Source organism: Hordeum vulgare, chromosome 7H (assembly GCF_904849725.1).
Source record: "Hordeum vulgare subsp. vulgare chromosome 7H, MorexV3_pseudomolecules_assembly, whole genome shotgun sequence".
Lineage (NCBI taxonomy): Eukaryota > Viridiplantae > Streptophyta > Magnoliopsida > Poales > Poaceae > Hordeum > Hordeum vulgare.
Genome location: NC_058524.1, coordinates 597,930,799 through 597,943,411, shown reverse-complemented (window position 1 = coordinate 597,943,411; position 12,613 = coordinate 597,930,799). Strand labels below are relative to the sequence as shown.

At 43.6% G+C, this 12,613-nt stretch overlaps 1 long non-coding RNA gene across 1 annotated transcript; it reads right to left on the bottom strand.

The window, feature by feature from the left end:
• Positions 1–4,038: 4,038 nt before the first annotated feature.
• LOC123411314 lies at positions 4,039–4,445 on the bottom strand. Its single transcript, XR_006613237.1, has 3 exons — positions 4,308–4,445; positions 4,174–4,226; positions 4,039–4,074 (listed from the first exon to the last, which is right to left on the bottom strand). It is a non-coding gene; the product is annotated as an uncharacterized LOC123411314 (long non-coding RNA).
• Between the last annotated feature and the right edge of the window lie 8,168 nt (positions 4,446–12,613).

The window sequence follows — 12,613 nt, the reverse complement described above, 5'->3', positions numbered from 1 at the left end:
GTTTTTACAAAAAAAGGAAAAATAAATAAACGGCCATAACTTTTGTATACGACATCCAAAAAAAATAATATATCAAAAAAACTAGAAAAAATTGGTACTCGATTTCACCCAGGCTTGCCCGGTGAAGTTTTCTCACATGCTCAAAATTCCAAATGGAAAAAAAGTTATTTTAAAAAGAAGTTTTTTCAAAAAAAAGAAAAATAATTTTATTTAAAAATATTAGGTTGTTTTCATTGAAATTCACTATTATTGTTACTTATTAAGTTTGTTTTAATAATTGTTTGTAATTCAAAAAATTAAATCATGTGACATGACATCAAGACCCAAGTTTCTTAGTATTGATAGCTTACTATTGTCAGGAAAACAACAAGTGCACACTTGGCAACTAGGAGCGATAGAACCAGAAAGTTAAGCGTGCTCGGGCTGAAGCAGTGAAAGGACAGGGCCGGGACTAAAGGTTAGGCCTTTAGTCCCGCCCATTTAGTCCCGGTTGGTGAACCGGGACTAAAGCCCTTTACGGGCCGGGACTATAGGCCCTGTCCCCACTAGTTTGGATAGCTTTAATTGATAAGAGGATATCAGAGGTTGACCATGCGCCATCAACATATACATACATGAAGAGAAAATCACTCCCATGAGACAAATTGACTTTGAAAGTTAAATACTAAAAAAAGGATTTAAATGTATCACCTGAATTTTCAGGGGCCTCGTTCTCAGCTAACCAGAAATAACTCAATTCTTCCTAAAAATATAAAGGAGCGAGTAAGGTAAGTTGTTTAGAAAATTACGCCCGCTCGTACAACTTAAGTTTGAGATGGTCCAAGTTCATATAGAAATTTGCCCGACGTCCATGGCTAAAAAAACAAATTGGTTACATAATGGCACCTTTAATATCTTATAATCTCCACATTTGTGCGATGGACCAAGTCAAGAAGACTTGCCGGATCGCCAAATGAGAGACAGATACGATGAGCGGAAATCTCATATAGTATTTATCTATACTAGCAAAACTTGCCCGTGCGTTGCAACGGGAGAAAAACAATATCACACATCCCTCACAAGCATGTCATAAGACTTCATGAATGTGCCCCTCTCTATTTCAGCACCACTGCATTTCAAAATAATAGCTGGCTCAGTTATATTGGGTTAGATTCTAACTGATTAATTATTTTTTTCGTGTGCCAAACGGTTTAATTCCTCTAAAAATTTATAATAGTTTTATTGTATTCCTTTCAATAGTAAGGATTATCTTTTAAGATGCTTGGATTGGATGGTGAACTTCGACATTACATCAACATCCAATTATTTTCAGTTTGGTACATGATTGTTTTTCTGAATGACAACTAAATATCATAAGATTGTTTCTAGTCTACAAAAAATCTATCAAACTGCTGGATGGGATGAATTGCTGAAAAATCAAGAACTATTCGATTGAAGCTACCAGAAAGGATTTGCAAAGCTGTTGTATGTCAAGTTGGCAAAAAGGGAATAAACATGAAATCAATCCACATATTTGGCATGTTGCGGATGGTTTGCCTCTGACCTTTGTTAACTAAGAAATTGGTATTACCTTATAGTCAATTTTATTCGTCAAGGAAATTCAAACAAAATCTACCAATTTTTTTTAACTTAATCACGCAATTGTGTGCTTTTGTGTCTTGTTCACACAAGGTTTAAACAACTGTCAATTATGGTAGTCAAGCAAGTTGAGGTTACTTTCAGCAAAGAATTAGAAATTTGTGGTTACTTTCTGCTGAGTAGGAGAAATCAGACGTCAAAAGAACAATGCCATGTAGACCCAAAAGAACAATGCCATGTAGCAACTTTGATAAACTAACAAATTGATTTACTTCATAATTAAGCACACAGAGAGGTAGCAACGTCAAGGTATCTTACCATCTCTCCCTTGAAATCTGTACATTATATATCTAGAACACCGTCACCATCCCTTCATCCGTCCTCTAATCTCTTTCCCTGCATTATGCCAATCAACATTACAAGAGTTCAGAACATGACCAATAGTTTCTGGGCTTTACAGTGCCTTTGGCTCGGTTTGGTTTTTGAACATGCACATGCTGATTGATCTACGCAGCCAGCTGGAACACACAAGCACGTAGATGAATACACCAAATCGATTGAATGGTGATATGCTGCTTTTGTTTTTCCGATCTCTACCGAGGATGCGACGTATAATTCATTTTATTCCTGAAATTCATCATTCCTTTAATATCTCCTGGAATCCAGCTGATCTCATTTAAATACCCAAGACAACCTCAAATCCAGCAGCGTCCATGTCCCTCCCTGGGACCCATCTTTCCTTTATAAAAGATTTCTTGACAACCTGCCTCTTCTACTGGAATGGAAGCCTCTCGATCCAGCGGTCCAGTGTTTGGCCAAGATCAACGAAGACCCGAAGGCCCGGACCAGCACTGCCTGAGTTCTGCATCCTCATGGTGGGTTGGGGGCGACGACTGAAGTGGATTGGGGTAGGCGGAGACCGGGTGTTGCGTCTGTCTGGTCCTGCGAATGAGCGATTAGATCTTTCGTGAACAAAAGGAACATACTTCCTCATCTTTAACCCATCTCAGTGCTCATGATACAGATCCTGAGTCGGTAACTATCCTTACACCCTTTTGCCTTGTAGTGTTCATTGCATTGCTTTGTTCTTCAACACCCCTAGGTTTAAAACGACTAATAGGTTTGAAATTATATTGTATATTCCTTGGAATACGCGAAGCTGGATATATATCCACAAAACCTGGTTTGTTCATAACATTTTCATTGAACCTGACACAGTAACAAGAAAGAGCACAACAGTTACAGGTAATTTTCCAAATTGAATCAACAAGCTAAATGCAGTGCAAAGATTCAACTCGGTAAAAAAAGGTATAACATGAATATACTGGAGAGGGGAACAACATGAATGCTAGAAGCACCCAAGGGAGAAATGTAGTTAAACTGACAAAAATAACTGTAAAGTTATCATGTTCTGTAGCTATTTAGAGTAGTAGTATTGCTGATAAAGATTAATTATGAATAGGTGAAAGCAGAATGGTTGTGCAATGAAGCAAAGATACTTAGAACCAACAGTCTATTTCTCATTTTCAACATTGCTGAAAAAGGAAATGAAACCATCATGGGGTTTCATCCAATAAACCGATGATAACAAACCAAGTATGCAATTTAACCCTCATATTTAATGCTACGATGCCGCTGAAGCGCTTGTATTAGGAATATCTAAGTAAGCAACAACAACAACAAAGCCTTTCAGTCCCAAACAAGTTGGGGTAGGCTAGATTTGAAACCCGTAAGATATCGAAACCAAGTCATGGTTCTGGCACATGGATATCCAGGTAAGCATTTTAAGAAAATAATTACAACATCCAAATATTAGGTTTTAATCAGTCCACGAACTTAACAAACAAGCTACAAGAAATATATAAGAAAAACATAAGCATGGTTAGTGGGAACCCAACATTAAATATGCTTACCAACAAGTAATGCCACTAAACAGTGAAATCACTTGCTGATAGTCAAGTAGGAGATGTGCAACTACAACATGGAATGCGAAGTCAAGATCGATAGTTCAACAGTGGAAATAGTACTGAGCTTAGCAATGGCCAGTGTACAATGCATGTACCTACTTTCTACCCAGATGCGCAATTGCAAGGTTCAGCTGATTAACACGCTCGAGTTTATCTGCAATGGTAAAGCATTATCTTTCTAGTTAAAATTCAAAACTGACAAAAAGCAACTGAATATAACTGTGAGTATGGCAACCTTTAGGAAGATGAATCCCTCCTTTCTCAAAGTCGGCATGCAAGTTATTTGCTGCCTTCCGAGATTCCTCTGAGAGCAGGGCACCTTCACTCTCAGCTTTTACTATCGCATTGTATAAAGTAGTATTTGTGTTCAGGTACTGCAGAAAATCACAGAAAATGAAATGTTACAGTTCTTGTTTGGTCATTTCACTCTGGTCTCTCCCTTTCCACGGATGTCATTTATGCTATCGACCTTACTTGAAGATGCTCGTAAATTCTCATCGATGCCTTATCTGCTTCCTCCGCAAACTCCCTAGTTCACATACATATCTATATTCAGTAAAAACCAAAAGCACTTTGCTGCAGAGCATCAAAATTACACGACAAGCAAGCCACCGTCATCTATACTCACCTATCTGGGTGTGTGTTCCTGCACAGCTCCGTCGAATCAATGACTGAGCAAACCTAACCAAATCAACACAAGACGCATCAGCTACTGCGTATCAAACCACTCGGAGTAAACCAAATGCTAGGAGAGCAAGTTACGGTGTTGGAGATCTCATCCATGGTGCGAACAATCTCCGCAGCCGGCGGCAACTGCGCAATGTGGGCAACGAGCTCGTCCGACCTGCAAATCCGAGCAAACGGTCACAGAAAATTTAGCGAGCGATGGTTGGGGTGGGGTAGTATCGGGGATCGAAGGGGTTCAGGGTTTAGGTTAGTATGGGGTAGCCGGATCCACAGGTGCTGGCGACGAACGATGGCTGGGTCGGGCGCGGCCGACGGCCGGCGCTGCACCAGATCGAGCGTCGCACGGGGTGGGGCGCCTTCTGGCGGCTGGGATCGGGAGGCGAGGCAGACAGAGGAGAGCTGGGCTCCTTTTTATCTTTTTCACTCTAAAAAGGACCACGGGTTTATTAACAGAAAAGAGAAGGGTCTTTTTGCAAAAATGTCATGACGGACGACCAGAAACCCTATTTGCTTTATTATTAGAGAGAGATAGTTGTACGATGGACAGAGCACGATAGCTCTCCAGCACGCCAACCATGAGAGAGATTTATGTCAAATATATGTCAATATCTTAAATTTAAAAAATGTTGGCTAGTGGGAATCTTGTACACATATATATGGGCACCAAATTCGTATAGAAGCTTGCCGGCACGTCTACCATGAAACGGAAACTCTTATAGAGCTAAAGTTTGATGCAAAGTGATTAAACATGTTAAACATCGTGAACAGCGGTGCAGAAGGATACTTAATTATAAGAGATAGGATAATTACAATGTCATAGACCTTCAGCCCAAAGATACATCTACTTCTACTGAACAACTGAGCGGATCCAACTGAAATTTGTCTCCTTCTATGCAAAAAGAATAGGTCAAAACGATCATCATTAGATTAAGAGGAATCAGGAAAAATCGAGTGGAGCAGCGATGCGTACTTGCTAGCCGGGAGACCTGATCTGGCTAGAGGTGGCCAAGTTACATGCAGGAGAAAACGACCTTGTTAGGTTACGATGCAAAGAAAGGTAGAGAAATATGCATGCGCTCCTGTTGGACCGTACTTATATGGCGGCTATCTGATAACGACATTCCCATATCGACGCCTTATCCTCTTATAAGCGACCCTAACAAACTTTCAAAACGCACACCATGTATGCGTCTGGATATACATATTTTAAAAAAGCATACGCCTCCTATGATATTCCAAATTAAAAATACCCTTGTAAAAAATACATATACACGCATATTTTCGAGCTCTGAATCCGAATATTAAGAAAAAATATATATATTTGCATTCAGACCTCGAGGGCCATTTGTCGACACCGACTTTGGCCGGAGAAAATGCAGTGCAAATAAAATGAATAAATTACTTCAGATGGTGAACATGATGAAATATACCTGACTATGGTGGATTTTCACCGCTCGATATAAAATAGGAGGCAGAAGAAGTAAACTAATAAAAGAGTCAAAATTTCCAAAATGAATAAAATGAATAAATTATGTCCATGAAATGTGTGTCCTAATTAAAATTACACATAACCTTCATCCATGCACGCCGCCACACCTACGCGGGTGTCGAATACTGACATAAAGTCATAATATTTCTGAAATATCAACTATATGGAAAATGATGGCCTTGTTCCATCATGGATGAGAAATATTGATTCGATGCATAAAATATGTATTGCGCTATCAAAATATACATGCGGTATATAAAAATAAATAAATGACCCTCATAATAAGGTATCAACACATATTTATTCAGTTAGGAAACATTTGGTCTATGTATTTATCTCTCATATAATATACTAGCTTCCTCCGTCACGGTTTAGAAGGCACGCTTGAAAAATCTCTAGGACCAAGGTAGTCACTGATTAGTTGTGAGATGTAGCAGACGTAGATGCTAATGCGTCTAATCAATTGAGAAAATACTAGTATTAATGGATGAACAGCAAATTGAAAGGGCGCATGTATGAGTATTACTAGTATTAATTAATAGGAGTAATTGCTTTCGCGTCTTAAACCTTGTCTATTTTGAAAACGCACGTAAGTTTAACTGTGTCTTTTAAACCGTGACGAAGGGAGTATGAAATTAGACTTTAGATCGCCGAAAAAATAATTAAAGCGCACACCCTCATCATAAGCCTTAATGAGTCATTAGTAGCTAATCAGACTTAGCCCATTAAAAAATATGGCTACAATGGATGGTTGTAGGCTGCCTATGCATGCAAACGGTTGTGCCAAGACCCATAAGTTAATTAATAAAAAAATAACACACAAAGCCCATCGGCTATATTGACAAGCATGTGGTCGGTTCAAACCTCGGTCAACTAGTAATTAAGAGCAACTCTAAAGTGTCGATCCAAACGGATTTTGTCCGTCTATTATCTGTTCGGATCGGCCGCCCATCCGGCATCCGCCTTGTTTTAGATTTAAGCCGACAGTGTACCCAACGCGTCGATCTATTTCATGTCCGCACATGATTGTTAAAATAGGCCCGCGGCCATAGATCATATGAGCGACCATGTCTCATGCCGGCATACAATCACCACACAGTTCATCCTGGCGCAGTCGCGAGCGGCCGGCACACATGCCAGCATACAAAAAGAGGTGCGACTTGAGTTCGACCACGTCATCGCAGCCTCGTGGTCATTACAGCACACCGACCGGCATACAAAAAAAGGCCCACGGCCATAGATCACTCCTCATCGAACTTGAGCATGTTGGCCTGCATCTTCTCGAACCACGACCTCTTCCTTGGCGACACGGTGTTGAGATCCACTTTCATGATCTCCACCCGGTCATCATGCTCGCGAGAGCCACTTCTTTCGCCTTGGTCTTGGAGTTGGTGGCCTCGATCTCTGGCATCTTGGCTTGTTTCTCCGCCTCCATTTCAAGCATCTTGGTTTGCTTCTCCGGGTCCATCTCAAGCCTCCTTCTTTGGATCTCCATGAAGGCGTTCATTTTCTCTTGTTTGTAACGCCGGCGCTCCTCCTTCCTTGAGTCCTTCTTGCTCGTCATGCCCTCCACGCTTGAGATTAGGGCATTCGACGCCGCATCCCGCTTGTCCTCCTTCTTGGAGTTGCTCTTCCCCCGTGGTTGTGCGTTCTCGCCGTCCCCAACCTCCTCCACGGCTTGCTTTCCCCCACGCGACTTGAGGGCGGCATATTGCGCCTTGAACTTCTCCACGTCTTTGATGACCCTAACACAATGGGCGAGGTTGAAGCACTTGTCATTGTGTTCGACCTTGAATGCCTCCAAAGCTTGAAATGCCTACAAATGTATTTCATGCAAGCATATTGGCAAATGGTATGCAAATGAACAAGCAAGCATAAACTTGATGACACAAAAGAGGGCGGTTTGCGAGCATACCATGTCTTGCATGCCGATGTCGCTCACGAGGCGGGCCTTGACGCTCTCAAGAGTGGCACAAAACTTGTTGCACTCTTGTTGGATCACCCTCCATCGCTTCGAAATGGACACCCACCCACGCGTGCTTACTATTTGGTACGACGGAACTTCTTGCGCTCATGGAACTCATGGCGGACACGAATCCAAAAAGTTGAATGCTTTTGTTCGACACCCATCTTGGGGTCTTGCCTAATGTTTCTCCAGCACTCGCAAAGAAGCTTGTCCTTGGCCGATGTGTATGCCTTGGTCCGCTTGGTCTTGCGCTTCGGCTGCTTCGCCCAGGCGGCTTGGTTGGCGAGATCGTCCTCGGACAAAGGCTCCCCTTTGATGTCGCACTCGTCCTCTTCCTCTTGCCCGTAGTCCTCTGGAAACTCGTGGTTGAGTGGGAAGCCGTCCAGGTCCATGCCGACCTGATCATGCATGAAGGTCGTCTGATCTTGATCAACAGTGGACAGCGTGAACACCCCTCGTCCGTCCTGAATTTGTGTCTCGTCGGGATCGTAGCGAGCGGTCGGCGCACCACCCTCAAAGATCAAGTTCTACATGTAGTCCTCGTCGCCGGCGGCCGGCATTCAAATAGGTTGCGTGCGGCCGGCAACACGTCGGCTCGCATCTGCCGCGCGCGTTTCCTTGCGCCTCCGGATGACAAGCCATCGGCCACCGGTGTAGCGTTGAGGTAGATGGGCGCGGGCGCGGGCGTGGAAGGCACCACCATGCTCACCTCCGGCGAGCACTCCCGGGAGAGGCGGGAGGCCTGCGGGTAGACGTAGACGTAGATGTATCCTGGGAGAGGCGGGATGCTCACATCAGGGTGCAAGGCGACTCGCGGGGTGAGTCGGGCAGCACCATCTGAGGGAACCTGAATGAGCCGGTGCTGGCCGCGGCCACAACGGCATTGACGATGTCGTGCTGGTTAGGGTTTAACCCTAGCATATAGAGCGCCTCCCTCGTTGCTACCGTGACGCGGGCGTTGGTCACCTCCTGCTGCGTGGCGGCGGCGACGACGGCCGCCGCGATGGCTTCATCTCTCGCATCCGCCACGTGCCTACGGCCCTTCCTCTTGGCCGACTCCCTTGCACGCTGTTCGAACGTCGGCGTCTTCTTCGGCTTGGGCAAGGCGGCGGTCTTGCGCTTGCCTTTGCCGGATTGGGCGGTCGTCATGCCGGACGAGGCAAGGGAGGTGAGGCCGGCGGCGGCGTCGAGGTCGTCGTCCATGGCGGGGGCGGGGCGGGAGCGCGCGAGGGCGGGAGGGTTTTTGGAGGAAATGGAGGGAAATGGTGGAGGCTGCCACCGACCAGCGGGTCCAGGGGAGGAGAAGGCGCACGCGCGCGTCTGTCTTGTGTTCGCGTCGACGCAAATCCAGCTCAAAAATGGATCGGGATTGGATAGAGAGGCGGACGCCAAGAAGACGTGTACCGCTTGGTTGGACGCATTGCCCCTTTAAAAACTAGTGATTAAAAAATAAACAAATTATAGAAAAGAAGGGCCGCTCCCACGATCCCACAAGCACTCCGTCGCTGTCCGCCCCTATAAATACTGTCCTACCTTGATGTACAGGGGCGGATGATCCGCCGTTTGTCCGGCCGCTGTTTCATTCCATCATTGCGGTATATATTTCACACACACATACGTAAGGAAAAAGAGACTCGAAGGAGTTCAGCAAGAAGGTGAAACTCATGGTTCCCTCCTAATTCCTTGGCTCTTTTGTTGGTGATCTTCTGTATGTTGGCTAAACTTTTGCTCGCTGTTTGGTCATATTCTCATGTGATGGTTTGTAATCTGGTCATATTGACACAGTTCATGAACTCATCTTCATGTTGTCCAATTTTTGCTCTTGGTTTGGTCATATTGACATGAGCCAAGTAGCCTTTCCCCATATGATGATTCTTGATTTGGTCATGTTGACACAAATCATGAATTTATCTCCATGTTGCCTAATCTTTGCTCTTGCCTTGGTCATATTGACATGAGCCAAGTAGTTTTCCTCCATATCATGGTTGTTGATTTGGTCATATTGACACAGCTCAAGAACTTTTTCTTCAAGTAGCATGATCTGTGCTCTTGGCTTGGTCATATTGACACATGCCAAGTAGCCTCCATCGTCCACAATTTTGACATTTTACTCTTGGCATGAACATATTCACACACTTCAAGAAGTATTCTCACAAATTTGATATCTTATTCTTGCCATGGTCATATAACACATGAGTATAAATTGCATGAAAATTACCTCTGTCTTGGTCATATTGACACAAATCAAGGTCTTCTATCCCTTAGATAGCATGAAGACTTTGTTCTGAACAAATGACGGCAAAGGTAAGTCTTGGGGGAAAATCCACAACAAAATGATAATCAAACTATAGTCTATGTAGGTTGCATACGAAAGCTACTATAGTTTCGTATAAAAGCGCAAATTAACAAGTGCTCATCAGATGCACTACTCATGCTTGCATACCTCATGTTGTCACCTGCGTGCATGTTGTACCAAGAAAATAAACCATAGAATGTCTATATAATATATAGACGTAACATCGCCAAATTATGAGTGATACTCATCACATGTTCCTAAAATAGACTAGATAGATGTATTATTTAAAACAAAATGCATCGGCCCCAAATTGTGTTAGGCTGCATCATCTGCAAATAACTAGATATTGGCGAATTTAGTATGCGCATGCAAAGAAAAGTGAACATGTTGTACCTAGATAATTCTAGCTAATTGGTATACACCTACCCGGCTAGAATAAATTATATCGTCCCTTCAAATGGATGTACATACATATGATAAAGACTAAAAGATGACGAGAGTCATAATCTGAATCTGATTGCATTGGAAATATTATAATGCATTCCCATATGCCACCGGAACAAATTAATCTTTTTCCGCTTTATATATGTGTATGCTCGAAAAAAGTTGCATCTAGATTATCTTCGCATAAGATTTAAATTAGGCCATGCATCCCACATACAGTTTGCATATATTGGGAGAACATAGATATGATCATCTACTCACAAAAGAAAAGTATCATATATGTTAGTACTAAAGTGTTTCGCATGCATAGCATACGTGCGTGATTTTATGCCTCATATCATGATGTTTGAAGGCTCATCTAGCAGGCTGATCAACCACTAAGATAATTTTCTCATATAAAATAAACAAAAATTAAATCAAAGTCTATGTATTGGTTAATCAATTGAGGAAACTAGATGAAGCCATTTAAGCATGCGTACATGTATTGCCAATATGAGTACAAATCAAATAAAAAAAGAATATAAATGAAAGCCATCGCATATGATGACATCTACAAAGTTCAAGGCTCCCCCGAGCATGCCGGCGTCGACGACAGCGAGGAGGATAATTTTTCTTTTATCATTTTGTAATACTCCCTCCTTTCCGGTTTATAGGGCAAAAATCTGAAATCTCATCAACCAAGGTGAATTGTGAGTGGATGACACTAGTTTTAACTAGCCAATAAAATATTTCTCACATATTCAAGTCCTGAGGCAATAAATGTAGCATCATCCTTCTCATTGGACTTGCATGATGGATGTAGAAAACGATGCATGCATAGCCACTCATTTCCTTTCTATAAACTCTATGAATTAAATATGGCATGAGACTCAAAGCACTTTAACTCAATTAGACTCAAAATGAGCTTAATATAATGGAAATCTGAAATTTTTGAGATGAACCCTATAAACCGAAAAGGAGGGAGTAGTCATATGTTATAATCCCATGTAGTAAAATGATGGAATTCTTAATCAGAGGTTTTCTCCGTGGAGGTGTAACTAAGAGATCTTTTATGTAAATGTAAGAGTTCTGGAAATGAAGAACTTACAACGTTTGATCTTTTTTATTGTATGCATTTATATCATGTGTTTAAATTTATTCACTCTGTATCAATGACGTGGACAAGTGTTCCAAGGCCAGCCATTTTTCCCTTCATCAATCGTCGTCCGATCGAAGATCTTAGGTTTTCACCCTCGAGAAGACCTAGCTCTCAAAATAATGCTTTCAACAAGGTAATGCTAGGCACAACCAATGAAAGCCAGACCTTAGATTTTTCATCCTCAAAATCACGACTCGGCACCTGAGGAGCACCAGCAAAAATGAAATCCTCCGGTGCTGCCGCCCACATTTGTCACTGTTGCTTCTGAAAGTTATCAAACACCTCACTCACTCCATGACCTCCAAGGCCCCATAGGCCTTACTGATCCTTCGATCTCAGCCATCATGACTTCTCTTAACCTCTCTCCGTGCCATGAAAATCGAGGTACCCGACATGTATCATGGTGTCAACAAACAACAGAGCTTCGTGGCGCGCCCTCATGGAGTAAAGTAGGCTCATATGAACACGCATGGCCGGATGCATACCGATCTAGAAATCCTTGGGCAAGATCTCCGCCAGTAGTTCTGAACCACGTCGACGGCCAAATCGAGGAGGATCGATCATGCAGATCATTATCGTGATGCAATAAAAGCACAAAGACTGCCACCACAATGCTACCTCCACCACGCCGACGACAACTCCGCCATGGAGAAGGACACCAGCCCGCGCTACCCACAGCTCGCGGCTACAGGCGCCAGGTCCGAGGAAGCTGGCACCAGCCGCCCCACCATCACAGTGCGCCGGCACGCCCGACCACTTTCACCACATAGTCGTTGTCGCACCCATGCGTCGCCGCGCCCAAGGCCCACTCGTTCGAGCCGCGGCCGCATTGCCATGCGGAAGCGTCGTGCTCCCCGCCCGCTCGCCACATCATGTGTTGTAGCCACCAGGGGAGGAGGGAGAGGGGGGGGGGGCACTGCCATCGATGTGAGCTGGGCTTCGCCCAACGGCATCCTCCGGCAGCGGCTAGGGAAAGTGAAGGAGGGGAGGAGGTGCAGGCGGTGGCTAGGATTTCGCTCGGCCGCCCGGGGGAGCAATCCGACGATCT